Raw genomic sequence first — 20960 nt, 5'->3', positions numbered from 1 at the left:
TGGAATAAGGACCAGGGGAGTTTTACGCGCAACTAATACTGGGGAGTATGGATTACCCGCCAAGGTTAGCGGGAGGTGCGGCTTCCCGCACCCTGAAAATGTTTAAGATAAATGGTTCAAAATGGTGAGTTTTACGGCTTTCTGAGGGATATTTTATTAATCCTTAAACTATTCTATAAGTAATGTTTATCCAATTAAGTAAAATGGATTAAATTTAAAAATCTCTCTGAGCTCTGGGGGGGGGGGTTATCCCTCAAACCCCCCCCTCCGCGATGCGCCACTGCTCCCATGCACCTTAATCCTTAATCACACGAAGGCAATACGATAGTAAAACAAAATTCCAGAATATAGGTTCCACCAAAAGAATTTCATTCTATTCATCGAACGGAAACTAGACCTGTAAATAAAATCTAAATACATTTACGTTATACATAAATTTATCAATTCGAATTAAATACGGTCAGTAAATCGAACTGGCCATTCTGTGTATTAATCAAATTGCACATACAGCAGAAGTAATCTTCTGTTACTTCAGTATGTACGGCGAAGACATAGGTCTTGAGTACGATAAAAGTAACCATGTAATAGCAGAAATCTAGTTAAGATTCGAGGAAAACCGTAATCATTCTTTGCGAAATAATATGATCTTAATCCATCGATTTTATGATGGTAAAGAAAAACATTTGCGCGGATCGGCATTTAAAATACGTTTTTATACATTTTACTAGGCATATGAGGCAAGTTTTTTTCCATTACTTAGCATTTTTTCTTTTATTCAAGGTTGGCGTTGCTGGTCTTCAGAGAGGAGGAATTAATACCTGACCACACGACTTCCAATCAATTGGATCACAACAAATACCTCTCGGTCCAGGAGAAGCGCATTTATATCGAGAACAGACGTAAGTATGCATTGCGATGCGTTTATAATATCCCCATCCAATGAATATCATGGAAGTTTGTATGAGAAAACAGTATCACCGAGAAAAAATTGGAAATAGTTTAAGAATGCTACCATTAAAAGATTGCGTTTTTGTTTTTTCAATACGTTCCGATTTTCTATTAAACTTAAGGCGAAGAAATTGCCTTTGTAGGTGACTTTGAAAAATTTTTATTTTTATGCAAAATAGTTATATTTCACAGCTAAGGCTATCCTTCTGATTTTAGGATTAATTTTTGGCGAACCTCTACGAAATACTTACAGATTCTTCTAAATAAAACAGATTCTTTCTGTAATTTAAAGTAACATAATTTCCTAAACTTTTTCCTGGTTTTAAAAATTTTCTGACCGCGACCGAGAATCATAAATTTTTAAAAATAAAAGGAACGGACCACGCGCACGTAAAATATTTACAATATTCTGAGTCCATTTGAGGAAATAAATACGCGAGTATAAGCACGCAATGCGAAATAAGAACTACATATCCTAGTTCATCTTGGAGGATGAAATCATTAAATTCTATTAATGATTAGAGCCTCTCGTTGACGCATTAGTCGAAGATGAGAAAATAATAAAAGTTGATAGTGCTTTACCGAATTCTATGGATTTTTTTCATCAAACGAGGTTTTTCAGTACGGTTCCGCAGCAAAGTTCAAACTTAAAACAATAGAATTACATAGTTACGGAATCACTAAAATTTTTATGAAACCATCATACTAATTTTCTACGGGATGTATTATTAACACAGAATTGAACTCAAAATTAAAGTTTCAATCTTAAAAATTTCCTCAAGCGGAAGAAGAATTTTAAAAAATTGACAAAAGATCGGCTCAGCCCTAAATAGTGGTTTTCCAAGAGTTGAACAGTCTTCCCCAAACTTTTTTTTCGTCCCGAGAATGGGCAAAACAAATTTAGGTCTCCCTCCTGTTATGGAATCGCTGATCCGAGGAGTACGAAGGTGATCGCATGACTCTAAGGCGAACGTAATTTCAGCGGCGCGTTTATAAGTGCGTATCTCTGCCCTCTCTTACCTTCGGCCAATGCTCGGATTATGAAAGGGAACCGCTTTGAAGTCAATTTCCCGCGAACGATTTCAGAGCCGAATTCGTAGCGGTAATCGTCTAACAGGAATAGTGGAATTTGCTCTTTACCTTTCACGGACGGTTCAGAGAGAAAGAAAGTATAGGTGTATTGAAAAATGGCAAGTCTCACGTAAGGGGGCAAATGTACGTGACTGCTTTGGCTGAAAATATTACTCCGCATTATCCACAAGAAGTGTATGACTCACATATATGGTGTGATAAGCCGGGAAGAAAGAACGGTAAATTTCTACGGTTATGAACCATTTTACCCTTTCTAAAATCATCATCATTCATCTCAAACTCCCTACATATATTGACTATCACCATGCTAGAATGCACTTTAAAGCTTATTGATTAGATATTTAGATAGAATGATGTTCATCATTGGTGAAATCTGCTGTTTTTGAAAAAAGACGTAATTTTATCAATTCAAATCTTAATAATTTAGTTTGAGTGGCTAAGTATTCATTGTATGCCAAAATTGCTTTTCTATGACAAAAAGCCCATGTTGGCTAGATTTCTTTCAAGTTATCGTATAATTCATTTCATTGTATATAGAGCTTCGCTGATCGTTACATGACCCATTTATGTCATGTAAATTTCAACATATTTTTGTGACACATAATTCAGCAAATGCCTTCAATTTTCACTCTTCTTATTTTTACCGATTTTACTTTACAACAATGTAAAGTCATACTAGAATGTTAAAGCAAGCAGTATGAGAAAAGAATTAGGTAGAGGGTAGCATTTCAATATTTTTCCATAGAATCCAGCGGATTCAAATTTAGGATTCACTAGGGAAGGAAACTATATAAAATAGAAAAGATTATTTGAAAAAAATTGAGTTTATCGCTTTCTTGTGGGCATATGAAAAAGAAATCAATTATTTCAACATTAACCCATTTGAGTACTACCACTTCCAACAAGTCATTCGCTGGATATTTTTCTCCGACCTGTTGTCGCAGTGAGCACGAAACAAACACAGTACACGGAAAACATTTATTTTTTCCATGCAGTGAAATATTCCCTGGAGAGACTTCAAAGTTTCTGGAAAACTAGACCAATTAAAATTTGAAACAAGTAATGTCTTCGCTTCAAGATGAGCTCTTTAATGAGCTGGGAGCAGAACGTTTACAAACAATGAAACAGCAGTTTATCGGAAAAGACCTATTTTTCGCAGAGGCCTCACAGAGTCGATAGAAACTGTCACAGACTCGTCAAATTTGCACACTCCATTTAACCGCGCCCGTCGAATCGGGAGGTATTACTTTGTGTGTGAACGACAGTTGAAGGGGTTTATCGTTCACAGAAGACCGAGGTGTGTCGTATCATAATCTCTCCGGACTAGGCATAGGATTAAGGAACGGTAATGTCCCAGGAAGAGGTACGGAACGGATATCTCGACGCCAAGAAACTTAGTGGGAAGAAAGGTGAGTTGTCAATTATTTGTATCCTCAGCTCAGTCTCTCTAAGGCAGGGGTGTTCAACCTTTGTTGATGCAAGGGCCCAAAATCGATTTCACATCGTCCGGAGGGTCACAATGCTTCACGTCACTTTACCACCATATGAATAAAATAAGATAAAACATGTAATTTCAAAATGCAATGATCTTTATTGGTTTAAAAGTTCAATCAATCAATAAATGTAAATTTTGACATTTGTTTATTTTTGACGGCACTGTCGATCTTTGATCATATTTCTACGAGCGTGCTGCGCCCGCTTCCAGCGGGATTCACCCGCTCTTTTCAATGCAGGTCCACAGAGATATAGGCGCGTCTATAATTTTAAAATGTAGAAAAAAAAGGCAGGGTCTTATGTACAAATTTAATTGGAATGTTCATGTACAAATTGAGGTCAGAGGACCTCTTTAAACACAACATTGGAAGTAATTACACTATCCTCTGTTAAACGCACATGATGACTCATACTTACGTATCAACAGGAGACTTGAATGTGGAATCAGCCGCATTTTGATAAAAGTTATTTAAAGAATGCGAGATGTTGTTGCAAATGAACAAATGTATCAGTTTGTGCGCCTTTAACGTCAGGAAAATTTACCGTTTTTTTATTATTTAAAAACCAATTTTAGGAAACAATAGCAACATTTAGGAAGTAAGATATGCCGTCGCATGTTCTCTGATAAATTCTGTGCATTTTGGTACCTAATTTGTAGAGTTTGGTCGCGTATAAGTTGGGAAAAAGGTATCTATACAGTAGAAATAATATAGAAGATAGTTGCTAAAATTTCTTTAGCCTCTGAGAGCCACAGTAAAATAGCCAGTGAGCCGCATATGGCCCGGGGGCCGCGAGTTGAAGACCTTTGCATTAAGGTTCATGGGTTGTTGAAATTGGATCTGAGATTTCCGCGGCGTTTCTCAACATTGGTAACGGATTTTGGGCGTTCCTCCGTAGTCTCTCGTCTAAATGCGATGACAGTGCAGCCATCTGCTGGCGTCTCTATGTCCAAAGTCTATGGCGTCTCTATGTATTCTCTAAGCTGGCGTCTCTATGTATTCTAATTTGGAAACGCCATCAGGAGGGCTGAATAAACTGTTGTCGCCTTTAGGAGGAACGCCCGTACGCCGTTACCAATATGGGTTATTGGTTTGCGTAGTTTAAACAAACGTATTTAAGCTTAAAACCCTCAAACTTTGTAAAGAACAGAAATTTTAAAATGTTTCGGAGTGGATAAACACATTTTCAGACCCCTTAGCAAGCATGCAGCGTCCACTTTCATCGATTAATGCGATGAAAAGTGTTTACTAAATCAATTAATTATAAATTGAAGTAAGTGACACCAATTCTAGTAGATTTTCCCGTGACTTGATTTTGCAGGAAAACTTGAGCTCTTTATAGCATGTAAGGAGCGAAAAGCATTTTTCAATTAATTCATTACCAATTAATTACCATCCACACAGATTGATTAGATTATTGAAGAGTATGATCATTTACCATCATTAGTGAATTCTTCTGCTTTTAAGAAAAAGACGTAATTAGATCAATGACTGACAGGATGTATGAATGTTATGCCTAACGAATTATTTTTCTCATGAACAAAAACTAAATACAGCTGAAGTTGGGAGACTTTGAATAGATTATGGCACTCTAGCGCTTGGCAAAACAAATACAGAATCAATCGATAACGGAGAAAACATTCCATGTCACGAACTGTAAGGAGATTCCGTGGCCAATAGCAAACAACCTATACGATTAATACCAAGGAAATCGGTCAATATACACTAAAAAGGCTCGGTCTAAGGATCAAGTTGGGAATACTACACTCCAACACATCTAGCTATTCCATATTATAAGTAAAAATAATAAAAATAGAACAAATTAATGGCATGATACGGAGTGTCGCGAAATTACATTTCGTTTAAAGCGGCTCAAATTTTACGTTAACCAAGGAACTCATAATAATATAATATATTTATTCAACGGGTTAATAGAAAAACCCTTTATATTGGTGCAAATTAATTACAAATATTTCAAGTAAAAAGGAACAGTTCAAAATTATCATGTCAATAGTAACAACTAAAATAAGAAAAAAAACAGGAACAGTCAAGTAACATTGCTTCTCACAAATTTTTTAAAAGTGGTTGAAGAAGAAGAAAAAATGTCAATGTCCCTTGAGATTTCATTAGTATCTCTCATTGCACGATATAGAGGGATATAGAAAGAATAATTGTTTGGTAAAAAAGGAACATTAAACAACACTGTCTGGTGTTCACCAAGTTACTCTTAAGGACAGAAATGACAAGGCAGAGAAACGAGCATGTAATAATGATGTTGTCTATCTTTTCTGGCTTGAAAATTTTTAACGAGGCCTCCGACAGTAAATGTAAATCTTTTATTTCACAAACCAAAATAAGATAGAAAAACAAGGGCGTGAAAACGATTCTGGGTCCTTAATAATTTTTAAAATGGGTTTTCAAGTGGGCTCAAAGTTATTTTCTTTTCCATGTTACGCTTTACGAAATATAATTGGAAATTTGAATCATAATAAAAATAAATAATTTTTCGTCAGGTTAGAAACCGGAATAAGAATTCAATGATTGTCATTTCAAATTTGAGCGTCAGGCTCGCATCGCGGTGAATTATCGCGCAAGGGGAAAACCCAGATTTAAAAAATCCAACCTATTGATGAGTTAACGAGGTCACTGAACACTATTACGTGAGTCAGCAAACTTTGCTTTGGCCTGGTAAACGAGGCGATAAACGGTGGACACCGCGGACAGAACAAATGGAAAGAGTTCTTCGTCGTGGAGTGACTTCGCGTTTTTCAAGGGCAGGTCATCTATCAAAACTGGAACTTTCTCGAAGATACCAAAATGTAAAATCTGTATTTTGCAGCATCGGCTCTTAATGCCTGTTTACACGGTACATTAACTCGCACAAGTTAATGTCTAAATGTATGAACGCGATAATGAACGCCAAAATGCACCGTATAACCATTAACCACCCAAATTGTGCGAATACATGAACAGAAAATAGAACCTACTCTAATTTGGAGAGAAACCTGGCGTCGGAATCAGCCTGCTCAAAACGAAAGGTGCCAAGGGGACACGGTTTAACGTCCCAACCGACGGACGGAGTGTTACGCTTGAGATGTCCTACACACAACATTCAAGAAAGGATCGAAAATTCTCTGCCACTACAGATGGCAGCACTTTTGATCCCGAGTCCTTTGGTTGGACAGTCAACATTCTAGCCATCACACCATCCCGATATCCTCTCAAACAAGTCAATTAAAATTTACGCTATGAGTAGCGTAGTCGGAAAGCCAGAATAGGGTAGTTTCCTTCATCAAAGAAAACGAAAGGCATTGATTGCGATTCGTTACCTACCATTAGTGTATTCATAATATACAAATTATTTGGTTTTAGAAATCCCAGTTTAGACGAATGTTAATGGTCAATTTTAACCTCATTTGAAAAAGGCCAGATTGGCGCCCATGCGATTCCACTCCGCGTGACGTCTCAGAGACCTAGTTTTTACACGAGAGGATAGGAGTTTTACATCGTCTGAGATTACCAATGCATGCATGAGTCACAGAGATCAGGGAAACATGTCTTAATAATCACTTATTAAAATTGTCCAAGGTCGGAATGTTTCCTTCGTTTGATAAGGTAGTAATAATCCATATTTAAGCCAAGCGCTACCAGCTAGCAGGGTACTCAGCTACCTGCTAGCAGCCTATGTGGTATCAGCGCTCAAGCCTCGCCCCAAGGTCACCTCACAAGGCGGCAGCGGGAACCAGAAATACGTCACACGGACTTTTTCCCATCATTCCTACTTAGCCGTCGCCTTTTCGCGCGCTTGAAATTTTTCACTTTTCGTTTAATCGCGAAAAATAGATATCGTCATTCGAAAATCTAAGGGCGTGAAATTCGTACTCCAGGAGTAATAATCTTTCGATTTAGGCAATAAAAAAATAATAGGAAACCACCCTATTCCCGAGTTCAATTCACACTCTCGCTGATATATTCCTTTATTATCAACCATATTGAGTAATCACAAGTTGTAAGCTGATACACGCAGCCTTTGAAACTATGGAATTTTTACGCCTTGATTTACTGCTACAACAAGGTGCTTCATCCCATTCAATAACCACGCCAAGAAACATCCATTATTGTCAAGATAGCCGTTGATCCAGCGTCCAGGCTGGTGACCAAAAAGGGAAAGAGAGGACTGAAAGTAATGTACGCGGTAAGATGCAACTCAATACTACTTGGAAGCATATCATTGAAGGCATTTAAACCTCGGCGTGCCGGTCGACAATATATCGCTGACAGCGACCTTCGCTTACGGAGCGGAAAAAGTTTTCTCGCTACTGTGAAGCCATCGTGAATTCGGGCAGCCAAAAATAAATCCTACTACGACGTGGCCCAGAGAAAAGAGCATACCGCCTTTACCAAATGCGTGAAATTCGCATAAAAGCACATGGCTTCATGCGTGAAATTTACAGACAAATCATAAGGCTTACTCCGAGTTGAGCTCTACCCTTGCCTACCCAAACTAACGTTTGCGTTGAATCACTGAGTGAAGTCAGGAAAAAAGACTGGTAGGTTGGGATTGATGCTCCATTTGAAGTTACAACGTTACAAGAGATTCAAATATGTATATATTGTGTATTGGATGTATAGCATTGTGTATTCATAACTAACTATAATTTTTCACTCATTAATTTAAAATATCGGTATCACGGATGATATACATCGATGCAGGAAATAATAATAAAACTTCCAATTTAACCTTCAGGTAGAATCACTGAGAAAATGATTGCTCCCACTAGAAACATTTTTCCTCTTAAAGAATAAAATTTTTAATATATGTACAGGGTGATTCAAAAAGAATACCACAACTAACAGGAACTAGTAGGAAGAAAGGGCAGACCCTCAGAGCAGTCATCCATAAGCAACACCCGACAAGTACTAACCGTCCAGGTAGAACCATCAGTACTGAAGGCATCGGCAACAATGAGAAATCAGCGCAGGAACCAGCGAACAAACCCAACCTGCTTCCAAATTCTTTTTGAATCACCCTGTACTTCAACCAAATTATTAGATATACTTAACTTATTAAGCACAATGCAGGAGTCAATTCGTGACTTTTGAGAACATAACTGCTGGAATAATCCCTACAGGGTAGTTGCACTTCATAAATTACCAATCAAAATGTCTGTATGTTGGAACAAAAAAACGGAGATTAGCGTAGGAAAATCACCTAAAAACTGCTTCGGAGACACCACTGTAAAGAACTCGTCGTCAAACCGATTGACAATAATCGATAGTAACAAAAATGAGTGCTCCATGTTTTATTTTGGTACTTAATTCTAATGAAGATTCCTTAATGAAATAAAAATCGATCTAAAAATTCGGAGAATCAAACTCGTCCTCTAGACGGCATCTTACATAACTTTAACCGACATGGTATATCACATACTTTTAATATCATCTTGTTATTTTATCATATTATCATTATTAAATCATTATAATGAGATTGTTTTTAAAATACCTTTTTTCTGTTAAAGAGAACCTTATCTCCCTCCTAGGATCAATGCTGACGTCGCAGCGACGTTTACGTCAATCGCAGAATGGCATGAAGTTCCTATTAAAATGGAAACTCAACACGGAATGCAATGCGCAGAAGCGATAACAAGCGAGTATTTGCGCAGCAGCGCCGTTTCGCTAGTCAAGTTATTCAATTCTCACTCACCATAATGATACCGGAAATACAGGTAGATCTTCGACGGTCACTCCTCGTTACCGCCATGGTAACTATTTTCCAGCTTCACGTTTATTACGCGGGGCGTAATTAGCGTAATACCGCGGAATGGATCCATTGTTACGTGAGCGAGCAGATAATCGTGATTTGAGTATAAGAGGCAAGCACTACCAGGAATTATAAAGCTGAAACAGTACGCACTTGCATTTCATAATGCTACCCCCTTTTTATGACACAAGAGAGACGCTATTATAATCAAAGGCAAATCATCTGGGAGGCTGTTTTATGGCGTCCAACCGAGCATACTTCACTTCATTTCAGGGCAATAAAAACTTGTCAACAATCATCCCCGATGGTATTTCATGTTACGCTTTTCAATTGTTCGAGGAAGCCGATTTTGTTGCTTTTTTTATTGCCCGAAGCCAATGAAGTTATTGAAAAGAAGTTTGAGTCGTGCAGTCCATAACCACTTTAATGTCATAATTCGCACTTTATCCGCTAAGCCACAATTGAAGCACGCTATAAGTAATGGGATTTGGCAGTAGAAAACTTGAATCGACACCAAAAGAGCCACTTTCCCAATTACGAGCACCAAAGACGATAAGGTGCCGACCAGATAGAAAAAAATCAACGTTGTGTTCCGAAAGAGATAATTATATAATCATAATTCCAACGCACTTGTAATACAAGGGTACATACATTGTTCCAGTCGTATGAACAAAAAACAATACGATGAAAGAACTGTTTTCAAAGCCAATAGTAAATGAATGAAAACTATGTTTATGAAGTCGGCTTGGAAAACAAAAAAGATCGAAATGATTTTTGCAAATCTACCCGCACATTCCATGAAATTATCTTCTCGCCAGAGAAGTCACCCCTTAAATATTTAAATATCCTCTTCTCAGCTGAACAGTCTCGCAAGTAGGTATCGGTGAGTAAAATACGATATTTTTGCGCTTATATTCGTCTGGAACTCTACGGTAATTTCTTACCTTTTGAACCTAATGAGAGTATCATACTACCATTTGATATTTATACTTCATATGGATTCAAATTCGATCATGCAAAATTTATTATAACCTCACAGACAATTCGCGTAGTTGCTTAAAAAATAGTCGCTACCAATAAGTAACCTTTTAAAAATTATTTTGTAAACAATAAAAATAATGTAAGATTTTGTCCTTAAGCGGAGAATTTGCTTAAAAAATAGTCGCTACCAATAAGTAACCTTTTAAAAATTATTTTGTAAACAATAAAAATAATGTAAGATTTTGTCCTTAAGCGGAGAATTATTGTATAAATAACTCTCAGTTTTATAGTCGAGTAAGAATTTTCGCGATTTAAGTTTCAAAGGAACACTCTTCCGTCATTCTCAGAGTAGCAATGATATTAAATATGATAGCCATTTGCAAGATTATTTTATTTTATAGTCCATTTGCCCCGAAAACTGCACAAATGTGGCCTTTAACGACGAGGAATATTCAACTCCGTCCAACAATGAACGATTAAAAACACCCATTCCCTGAATAGGAGCAATACACCCAGGCGGGACTCTTCCCCGCGACGTTCGGTTTAGCATGCAATAAATCTAACCTGCCGCCACCGAGGCTGAAAATCAAAATAAAACTAAATTATACAATTATATTAAAATTCAGTGAGAACATCATGAGTCTACGCAAGGAACCTAATGAGAATATTAGCCTATCAATTGATATTTTTTCTTCATACGTATTCAAATCCAATAACGTATAATTATAATGCAAGAAATATTCCCCGTAGACAGTTCGCTTACTTGCATAAAAATGTATTCGCTAACATTAGGTAACCTCCAAACTATTTGTTTCAAATTGTTTAAACGATAAAAATCATGTTAGATTTAATCCTTTATCGGCGAATTATAGTTTTAAAAACTCTCAGGTTTCTAGACAAGTAAGAATTTTTGCGGCGAAATTTTCGATATAACACTCTTCCGTCGTCCTCAGAGTAGCAATAATGATAAAGAAGATAGTCATTCGCAAGCGATAATTTTTATAATTTATTTGCACCGAAATCAGCGCAAATGTGGCCTTTTACGACGGGGAATATTCACCAATTAACAATGAAGATCACAAACACCCATTCATTGGATAGGAGCGATATACCCAGGCGGGACTCGAACCCGCGACCTTGGGTTTGGCAGGCGAGAACTACACCCCGCCGCCCAGCACTAAACATAAAATAACACTATAATAAAAATATATTTAAAATAACACACTAGTAAAAATATGAAACAACTCAAAATTAATGTAGGTTCGAAGATTTTCGCGGCGTTGATTAGATGATCTCTGCATTCTATTCGTGTTTTCACCGCGTCCGTTGTGTTTTGGCGACAATAGTTTCGCTGACATTGCAGTCAGTATCTTCAGGTCGCAGGTGAGGTAACTCGGAAAAATTTCCGATTTTAATAGACATAAAATTATATTATAATTATCATTATATTTATTATTGCCTTTTGTAGGCATTTTTTTCGCTGAATGCAATGTCAGCGAAACTGCTGTCGCCAAAACACAATTGACGCGGTGAAAACCCGAAGAGAATGCAGAGATAAACTCAAAATTAGAGGGAAATTATAATTAAAATTCTGTGAGAACATCTTGCATCTGCAGTAGGTGCTTATTGCGCAGGGATTCTTGTAACAGCTCCTATTATTAAATGAGTCATTTTCGCTTTTCTGCGTGCACTTGAAACGCCTCTTCCACTAGATTTAATTCCGTATAAATCCCTTGGCACTTAGTACTCGGGAGGAGGTGTCACGCATGGGCGACTCGTCTGTCTATGCTTCAGAGGACTTCTCCGAGGTCGCGGAAGGCGGAAAGGATCGACGGAGGGCATAATCTCCCGACACGATTACAAAAAAAACAGACGTCTTGATGTACACGTTAAATAGAAAAGGAAGGTTGGGCAACAAAGAATACGGGGAACATATCGCTTTCCCCATCACATTTGTTCGATTGTTTCATTGCCAATCACCGGAGGAAAAGACAAGAGGAAATATTTCATTTATATTCTGAATGGAAAACTCCGTCGGGCTCACCGAACGCTTTTTTGGATCAGGTAAAACGAACTAATTCTCGATCCCAGAAAAACCATGACGCTACAACAGAAAAACCATAAGGTGATTCGCAGAAAAACCGTGCACACGGCAACTGAAAGGGAATACATTCTGATTCATCAGCGGTAGGACATGACAGTGATAGAATGGTGGCATGCAGAAAATAGTGAAACTTATTGACAAGACCTTTGCCAACATTTGTGTGTATCTTAAATAAATATAGAGTTTTTGAATCTGCGAAAAAAAAATAGGAATTTTTTTCAAGTCGAGATGCAAGGCTCTAATTTTTCCAAAAGTCTTCTCCATACACCATTTTTAATACGATAGCTCAAGTTTGAAACGAGTAAAATGAGAAAAAAAACTGTCGATCGGGAGAGATTATTCCTCTAAAGCTACGAATAAATTTACCAAGTTTAAAATGACATAATAGTGCAACTTTTTTCAATTTTTTTTATAATTATCATCATAAGTACACAATCCGAATATTGGTTTGACACAGCTCTTCGATCCGTTCTCCTGTAAGTTAGAGTTTTCATATTTTCCTATTTATTCTTTTTTTATTGATTCTGCACAATTTTTTCGGTTACTCCTACCCCATTATTAAAAACTTGAACTTTCATCAAAATAACTGAAGAACGTGAAGATGTTTCTCCAACTGTAATAACACATTATATAAAAGCATAGATTAAAATATATATTTTCGGAAGGCCAAAATTAAGCCTGTTCGTCCTTAATTTAATTACCTGTCACAATTGTTTCTCCAGAGATTAAATTTTTATGCATATTGCTGTCCTTTTTAACGATAGTAATGATCGATGTGCCCTTTGAAACGAGATGAACTTCGATCATTGAATTTATCTTCGTGGAGCTCAAACTTTCATAGGTCCTCCACAAACTTTTATAGGATCGTTCAAACCAGTCTGGGTTATTTAAGAGGATTAAATAAAGAATCAGCATCCCTATTTTATAATCGCAATATCGCTTTTATTTTTCTCATTGACTGCATTAAAATTTTGATCAATAATAAACAAATAAAAAATAACTAATAAAGCAAAACTTATTAAACCGATATAAACACTCATTTCCCATCATTTTAAAAGTTTCAACTTCTTGTCAACCGGTTCTAGGATAGAAAAAACATATTTTTTTAATTCTGGGACATTTCTGGTTTACGAATTCCTCGAATGTAATACGTAACTGAACGTGGGGAGAACGCTCCGCATAGTGCTACCTGATGCGCATTAAGTACAAGCCAGGAAAGGTTTGGAGGATAGATTGGTGCATGGGAGTGTGAGGGGAACTGACGTAATTAGCATCGCAATGTGACGCGAATGCCAAAGCACTCACTACCGGCGCCGACATCATGTGCATAATGTATGTGCTCACGAGCTCCATTGTCTGTCCCGCGCACCGATCTCGGCACTGAACTTCCTCGGAGGACGCCAAGGAACAGTCTGGGAGAAGAAAATCATCTCCAGTGCGATCTTCTTGGCCGATGACCAAGACCGAGATGCAGGGAGTACCTACCTTACTTGCCAGTGGGTTCCTTCCGTGTTCCACTTACGATCGGGGTTCACGCAGGAGTTTTACGGCCGCGTAGCGAACGAAACTGCATCGTTAATGCATCCCCACCATGTTGCCCACTTCCAGCGAACTTGTTCGTTCCAAATGAAATTAAATTTAAACATCGCCAAGAATACACAATTTCACGCGTCGATTTCGAAGAGAGGACTTCTGAAGGTTATACCGCTGTTGTGCAAGTATCGCACGTCTTCGTTCATACATAGTGAAAATTATAGCCAAAGAATACTTAGTAACATGATTTTTTTCATACCTGCGATGCCGAAAGAAGTGTCTTTTTGCCGTTGTTACTTCAATCGCAGCCATAATTTTCTACAACTTGAAATATATAACGCAAATTTATGTTGTAAGTTTCATAAAATTCCTGGGAAGAGTTCAACTCCTGCTTGCATTTTGTTTGCGAGCCCCATTATCTTTTACGTACTTATATACAAACATAATTGTTCTCCCCGTATTCTGCGTATTCTCAATTTTTTACCATTTCATATTATAACATTCAGCGGACAGACCTAATTATTATCCTTACCTCCAAGAGTACGATCGTGGGCAGAAGTAATACACCAATGAATAGCAAAATAAAACAGAAGAATTCTCCAAATTGTAATAAAATTTCAGATCGTTATTTGATAATCTAAGCCAACACATCCGAATGCGCAAAAACATTGAGTGAGAATATTAAAAATATATTGTATGACATAATGTCTTAATTTATAAACTCGCAAAAACAAAATAGGTTTATAATCGAAAGTAACATTAAGACTGGTACCGGCTGTGTATTTAGTCCACTTTTTACAATACGCGGACATTTTATCTAATCACTGATGCTTGAATACGATCGTACAATTTTTTTTGTTACCTTCACCTTCGAAATAGATTATAAGACCTTCAAATACAGCCATAACAGAGAAATAGATTCGCCACACAGTGCGAGAACAGCAATTGAAAGGAAAAGGAAGTTATGACGGAACAGAGAACACCACTTTTTCAACGCCGATAGCTGTGAAAGAATAGCGATAACGTAAGGAAGGCGCTATTCAGATCTGCGATCTCGCATCGAGATATCCCACGGCACGAACGACCTCAGCGACTACCTTCTGGGCCGCCTTCCTTTAAACAACCGCCGGCCCTTTCGACGTGAACATCGCGGCGCGCGAGCGGAATAATATCCGACGCCGAACAAGGTGAGGTATGCCTGGGACGAGTCGGTTCAAGTTCGGAGACATCACTCGCGAAGGCCTATTGAGCGTGCAGCATGAAAGCCGGCGTCACAACACGGAACATCTTTACTTGTCTGGAGTGCTACCTTGGGATTCGATGCTCGCTCTATCACCAGAAAACACGCATTTCTCAAAGATGGGACGGATAAAATGTTTCCCAACGCCATGAGAAGAATAGTCCCTTCAGAAACCCATGCTCTTGACACATGGCTAACGCATTCCAATGCGTATTCGGCGTATCGATGGGAAATATGTTTACTTATGAAGACCGTAACGTTTGATATCTAAATACTATTATTTAATGCTCTCAGGGAGTTGTTTAACCCTTAACCAGTGATGTGAAATTCTCGTTACACTACCAGTGACGTGCGGTCTGGGAGACCGCAGTAAAACAAAAATTCATAAAACGTTGCAAAGTCAACTTTATTGCTCAGCTTACTGTTTCTTTGACATCTCAACTATTATAAAACTTATATTTAATACTATGCATTCCAAATACGAGCCAACTTTTTCAGTGAAAATTATTATTTGAAACAGGATCAAAAAACTGATATCAAAAACACTTGAGTTATTATTTTTATTATGGTACTTTTTTTAATACATTATGTAACTATAAATTGTTCCTTACAAATTATTTATTATCATTATTCTTGAAAAATCACTAGGAATTGTTTTTAACAACTTTTTGATTCATTTCCACCAGCATTACGTTTATTGGATTTCAATTTAGTGACGTGAGGTCTCACAGACCGCTACTAAAATTCAGTTGCAAATTTTCAGAAATAAATAAAAAGAACGTTAAATTTTAAGAGAGCCATGTCCTCAATATACAAAATTAAGACGCTCACGAGGGTTATAGATATTTTGAAATGGCAATTTTGAAGCTATTCATAATTTTAGAAACGCAGCGGTCTCTCATACCGCACGTCACCGGTTATGGGTTAAGGAAGGATAGTGGGATTGTTGGGAATCAAAAGGAAAAGGCAAAGTTACTGGAAGGAGTGAGACAAAAAACTGTAATTTAAAGAAAGTTCTAGAGGTTTTTGGAAAAAAAGCTATCGTGTGACGTCACAGGACAGAACAGCCCTTTACGCACGAGCTTAAAGAATATGAAGGCCCCTGCCAACGCCTCCCAACCTATCCACCTGGAATGCAGCCTCACCAAATTCCCTTTCTCCAAAAATAATTTAATTTTCTGTCGCACCAATTACTAGGGATTCGACGCTCACACTATCATCAGAAAGCACGCATTTCTAAAAGATGGGACGGATGAAATGTTTCCTCACGCCATGACAGGTTAGTCCCGTAGGAAACTCTCGACACATGGCTAACCGATTTCAAAGCGTATTCGGCATATCGATAGGAAATATGTTTACTTACGAGGACGAAACAGCCCTTTACGCGGGGAACTTGGAGACTATAAAATCTCCTACCCACGACCCCTAACCTACTCATCTAGAATGCGGCCTCACGAAATTCCTTTTCGCCGAATTACTCTTGCTTCGAATATATTAATTGGAGTGGAACCGTCACAGATAATGGCTGTACACAACAGGGGCGCAGCGAGGAATTAAGGCTGGGGGGGGGGGGGGGGGTTTAGGTGCAAGTAATACCGGGGTGTGTGGGGGTATGGAATACCCTCCAGGATAAGCGGTAGGTGCGACATTAATAATTTGCGGAATTTTAAAATAAATGGTTCAAAATGGTGAGTTATACTGCTTTCTGAGGGATATTTTATTAATCCTTACACTATTCTATTAGTAATATCAATCCAATTAAGCAAAATGGATTAAACTTAAAAAGTTCTTTGAGCTCCGGGGGGGGTTTATCCCCCAAAACCCCCCCCTCGCTGCGCCACTGGTACACAACTGTCGAAAATCATGACGCGACTATCACATTTTTAGGGATTATTAAATATTCATCTCCAATAAAGGCTCTCTAGTTTTAATGTGCGAAATGAAGTAGACTAAAAACACTTATAATATTAATATAAAACAAATCTCAATCCTCAAGAGCAGATGGAATATAGCGTCACGAACTACGGACTACTACCATAAGAATTTTCCTACGTGGCCATTCAAGGGAAACATCTTGAAATGCAATCGTTCGAATTTCAGTTCATATTTTCGATACTATAAACACTTTGTCTCACCCCAAGTTTAACAAAGTATCTTTCGAAGCTTCGAAACGATATAACCTTGCGTGGACCGAAATTGCATATCGGAAAATCATCAACTTCAAAGAAAGCGATGACAGCCTGGTAAGGTGACTCAATGTCGGATACGATTCACTTCAAGGTCCTAAACCGAGCAGATTCAATGAAGGCGTCACAACAACAGACCCAGACGTATTTCCCAGAGTTCTTTCCCGGCACGGCGGTTCCTATGAATTCTCTCAAATCACCCTGAGGTCAGTGACATCAGATTCTAGAGGAGATAATTATGATTATTTACCCGAATTCGTGCTCTAAAAAAGGTTCTCCTGGAGAATCATGGTCGACTAATGGTCTACGCATTGGCCTAGAAAATAAAAAATCTTCAGAGAGTCGTTCTGGTCACAAAGTTGAACTTGTACCTCAAGAGCTCAGATGGAAACAACATCCTCTCATCGAACATCTTTAAAAAAAGTACGACGAACAATGTAGAAGTCATTTAATCCCTATACCTACTACACTTTCCTCATAAGTTCCGCAGGTTAATCTGACATTAGTTGCTTTTCACTTGAATGATGAAAAACAAAGGAATATGTCATTCTATTGCACACATTCCTATTTCACAAAAAAAACGCTTTTTTTAAATACTAAATCTCCCTATATGCTAAATGACTATAAAATTAAGGAAATTCACAATAAATGAAGTTTAAATTCACTAACTACGAAGATTTGCAAGCAGAATGGTTTTCATGGAACAAATTAGCCACATAAATTAAATTTTGCTACATTTAAACGTGAAATTGTACTTTTCGAAGAATATTATCGTCTATAGGGACAGAATTTCCCACGAAAAAAAACAAGAGACCATTAAAAGTTTTCTATTGACTCAAGAGTTAGCTATGGAACCGCAATTGCAACAACGACAGTTTAAGATGGAGCTCGATGAATAAATCGGTGACGCATTATTTTTAAAATACCTTCTCGGTGACGAAAATTGTTTTCTCCGAGTTTAGGAATGAAACTCATGGCTAACTTCACACAACAGATGATTACAAGCCAGGCATTCCAGCTTTGCGCGCAGAGCTGGTTACCCTGACGACCGAGAACACTTGCAGCGGCTTCCTTGAATGCGACGTGACAAGCTGAGAAGACAGACGTTCAGGCGCAAACTGTTGGGAAACAACAGCCGAAGATGGGGGCATATGTGCTACTCTTCCCTTGCTACTGGGATGATCACCCGTTGCGGCAATCAATTTTACGTAAGAGACCTTCTGGGTTAGTGCTCGAGGAAGCACTTTGTGTACATGAGTTATGGAACAAGTTCGTGCGTCTCTGCATATTTTCCAAACAACGCATGGTTTGAACGCTAAAAAAAACAGCGGGCGAGCGAAATGTACATCGGTAAGAACGTATCAAGGTCCCGCAAGAAATTCGCTGAGACGAGATCGATTTGATATTCAGCTCCATAATTAGCAATAATAAATTCTCCCTAGATAGCTGATTACATGCAATATTCTGCCTTATAGTGATGGTATGACGTTCCCATTCACGCATTTTCCTCTTAAGCCTGAACTTTTATAATATTTATTAAGATAACCAGTTTATAGTTTTTCTAAAACAACGATAATGAAATATAGTTACGCCGTACTGCAAATGAAGTAATTCCGAGATAGGATATTGTTAGGGCAATATTTCGCTTAACCTCCAAAAAAAAACATCGACATAAATTCTGACGCAAAATAAACACAGACCTTTGGAAGATGAGGTTTGGATATTATTGTGGGGCAATAATTTGAGAAAATTTCATTCCGTGCACAATTTTACACGACAAAAACGGGACGAATACTTTATAAAACAATAAAATTAAATTTTATCTCGTCTTTAAAAAACAATTGTGGTTACGAGCGGAATATAATAATTTGCACTTATAATAAGGCCCTGGACTACTTTTTTTCTTTAGCCAATAGTCAATGCAAAACGTACCTCATTCATTAAGTCCTCACTTAGTGTCTAAAGTACAATAATTCCACATATACATAGAGTATATTCAATATTTAGAAATAAGGGTACCAACTATGATAATCATAGGGATAACAAAAGTGAAATATCAAATCTTTGCAAAGATAACATTTAGAAAAAAAAACTGTTTGTTCTAGTAAACTTCATCACTACTACGAGGCTGAAGGAGAATGTAAAAAACATATTCTCCTTCACACCAGCATAAGTTTTCATCTATTACAACGCGCCCACGTTTTATCGGACAAAAAACAAACAGCTTTCAGGATTCAAGTGATTCTAACTTAGGTTCAAACGAAGAAAAGCAGTAAAAGTCTGAAAATGAAAAATATGGGATATAAAATACGCAGAGAATAAGGAATTTGCAGCCGTCGGCACTTCTTAAGTTCATTTGCCTTATGCTACCGTATCTATCAATGTCGACGCCTTAACTTCCTTGTCCTTCTTCCTACTTATGTTTGCATACTTGAGGGATAAGTCACAAGTAATTGATGAAATGAATTTCTCCTACAAGGATATAACAATTTTCTTTGAAGGTAAACCTGCTGATCATTACAATACCTTAACGGCTTAGGCACACAGCATTAAAATTTTTATTCTATCGGGATTTTTAAACCTGTAATGCTTTTATCCCTTTAACTAGCATATAAATGCGAATAAAAATTAGTTTTGTGTCTCATACCTATTTTTCTCATGTGGAATACAATTCTTCCTAAAATCAGGGAAAACCAAAAGTACACCGAGTCATCACCGTCGTGATTCAAATGGATCAAACAACTCACAAAATTTTCGACTACAGATTAACGCGAAGTACATAAATATAAAAAATTAGAACATTACAGCCACAAACCACTATTTTCTCCACAAGCTCTTGCCGAACGCCGCAACACTGCAACTTTTTAAAGTTTATGATTATTATGATAGAAATACTCAATTCATGATACAAACCCCAAACAGATTCCATACGATATTTCAACAAACTTTAGACGTGGAGATAAACGAATTCAAACTGTGATACGCGAGGTTATTGAGCTCTTAGATTATATGTAACTAAAACAGGAATGACTTATTGCACAAACTAAACACACGTAATAAAAAGATGTGTAACTTATGAACACTATTTTCAGAATTTATACACATCTCACGCTTGGACATGTATGTCCTTTTAACAAAAAAACTGATCTAATCCTCGTTATGCCTTAAGTAGGTTTAAACGAAGAAAAGAATAAAAACATTGTAAACAAAAAACATGGTAAAAATAAAACTTGGCGGGTCAACGGACTAATTCTTGAGTTTTCAGCCGATCCATGTTGTATACGTAGTCAAATGAGGTTGGGCACTTGAAAAATGCACATCTATCGCCTCAAATCGTAGGAAAGTCTTAACTTAAAATGAAATAATTGAATCATCAGAACTTTATCTTTATTTTGATTTTTGCGCTAATGGATTTAAAATTTTACGAAAACTTTTTCTGAAGTAAAAAAATTCGCAAAAATTATTTTTTAGTTTATAAAGGCAAAATTACCAAAAATGCCCTTGCCAAAGACGTAAGCCGACAACCAGCCAACAGTACAGCGATTCATTTGATTCGCTCTTCATAATACGAGTATGATTTTTCCAGATGCCATGGACGGTATTCCCTCAATTTTTCCTGTTT

The 20960-nt window shown here is 37.4% G+C and overlaps 1 protein-coding gene across 1 annotated transcript in view; it reads left to right on the top strand.

The window, feature by feature from the left end:
• The window catches only part of LOC124169051 (aquaporin AQPAn.G), a 171300-nt gene that overhangs the window by 53420 nt on the left and 96920 nt on the right, over window positions 1-20960 (top strand). Inside the window, exon 3 of the mRNA XM_046547521.1 lies at window positions 781-899. The gene's annotated coding sequence lies outside the window, so the exon portion shown is untranslated. The remainder of the gene's footprint in view (window positions 1-780; window positions 900-20960) is intronic.

This window comes from Ischnura elegans, chromosome 12, assembly GCF_921293095.1.
Source record: "Ischnura elegans chromosome 12, ioIscEleg1.1, whole genome shotgun sequence".
Taxonomy (NCBI): Eukaryota; Metazoa; Arthropoda; class Insecta; order Odonata; family Coenagrionidae; genus Ischnura; species Ischnura elegans.
The sequence above is the reverse complement of the archived record's forward strand: the minus strand, read 5'-3'. Positions and strand labels throughout refer to the sequence as shown.